The 1,733-nt window shown below is 37.7% G+C and overlaps 1 long non-coding RNA gene across 1 annotated transcript; it reads right to left on the bottom strand.

The window, feature by feature from the left end:
- Positions 1–60: 60 nt before the first annotated feature.
- LOC126387320 (uncharacterized) lies at positions 61–1,733 on the bottom strand. The gene is made up of 3 exons (XR_007569634.1): positions 1,600–1,733; positions 531–602; positions 61–176 (listed from the first exon to the last, which is right to left on the bottom strand). It is a non-coding gene; the product is annotated as an uncharacterized LOC126387320 (long non-coding RNA).

Below are 1,733 nucleotides of genomic sequence, written 5' to 3'. Positions count from 1 at the left end.
TCAGACTTGTGTGTGTGTAAAATATCAGTGAATGCAGTTACATTTTAATGATAATAAAAACTTACCTGGGAGAGACTCCTTCTTTGAAATCAATCAATCCATCTTTTGACAAATTACTCTTGAAGGACACACCAGAGTCAAAGGACTCTATGGACAGTTTGTTTCTTTTAGTCATCCTAGTAAACAAGACACAAAGAGCAGCAGGGTGGGAAATGAGATGATCAGACATCCAGACACATCAACTGATGGATACACAGAAACTACTGAGTAGACATCAGAGAAGTTCAGTAAAAGTTGATTTACTGTTCACATTTCTAAACTTTATTGTGCACCATGTCAATAAATGTATTTCTCTCTTAAATGGAGTCTCTCCTGACTGAACTGACTTTAGTGTCTGTCAGTCCAGATACAAGTGACAGAAAAGATGAATGTGACTGTGCTGAAAAAGTTTTAGTCATGTCCACAGATTCATCTAAATATTTGAGACTGTGTGTGAAACAATGTAAATGAGGTTAACAGATTAGACTCACAGGTCGTCCAAAGATTTGATCCAATCTTCATCTGACACAACATCCTCCTCGAAAGACAAAAAGTCAGACCTGCTGCAAATGATAATCAGAGTTATGATGTTACTTCATCAGTTTGTCTTCACAGGTCACGTAGCAACAGCAGCACGTTAGCTAAAACTGATGCTAAAATATTAAAGTAAAATACAGTAAAACTTCAATTAAACGCCCAGTCTCTTTTACAAGCCCAGTGTGGCTGCACATTTTGACAAATAAAGGCCTGTCTCAAATAGAGGCCTGTCTCAAATAAAGGCCTGTCTCAAATAGAGGCCTGGTCTGGTGACCAAGCAGTTCATTTTATAGAAGTTCTTTGGAAACATTAAACTGGATTGTTGACTGCCCACTTAAGCTAACGTTGGTTAGCTGCTTAGATTGTGCATACAAATATAGATGTTTAAACTTTAATCAGTGCTACACATCGTCAAAGATCTTTGACATCGTTAGCTCAGCTCAATTCATTTTACTGAAACCATGAGCACCAAAGAAGTCTGGAAGTCATTCAGATTTACTGTTACGACAAAACAGCTGGTGACTCCCTTCTTCTGAAGCTGTCATTAAGTCAGAGTATGTGTTCATTCCTTGATTAACTGTTAAGTTATTTACATTTCTTAAGTCACTAAGGATCCACTGATCAAAAGAATCACTGTTTATCATAAAAATCAATACAAGTTATGGATATTGTTTCAACAGGATAAAGTGGTGTTGTGTCGGTGTGCTGGGTGCTGTGAAACAAGTGTCATAACATAACATAACTGATATGTTATTCAAAGCCTTAATTTTATACAAGTAATATTCACACTGGTTCAAATAAACAGTTGGTCATATTTTCAGTCTCTGCTGAGCAACAGTTTTGTGTGAAAGGAACTGAAGGCCTGTCCCATACAGACACCTGTCCCTAATATAATCCTGTTGAGTTCAGTGATTTAATCAAATAATAGCCCGGGCTACTAATTGAAGCTTTACGGTAATAATGACTGTGTGTGTGTAAAATATCACTGCATGCAGTAACATTTTAATGCTTATAAAAGCTTACCTGAGAGGGGAGCTGTCTTCAAATAAAATCATTCCAGCTTTTGATTGATCACTTTTGAGGGACACACCAGAGTCAGTGGACTCTGGCCTTCCCGTAGCCCTCCTAGTAAACAAGACACAAAGAGCACCAGGGTG

This window comes from Epinephelus moara, unplaced genomic scaffold, assembly GCF_006386435.1.
Source record: "Epinephelus moara isolate mb unplaced genomic scaffold, YSFRI_EMoa_1.0 scaffold3593, whole genome shotgun sequence".
In the NCBI taxonomy this organism is placed as follows: Eukaryota; Metazoa; Chordata; class Actinopteri; order Perciformes; family Serranidae; genus Epinephelus; species Epinephelus moara.
Note: the sequence above shows the minus strand (reverse complement) of the source record. Positions and strands in the feature narration are given on the sequence as shown.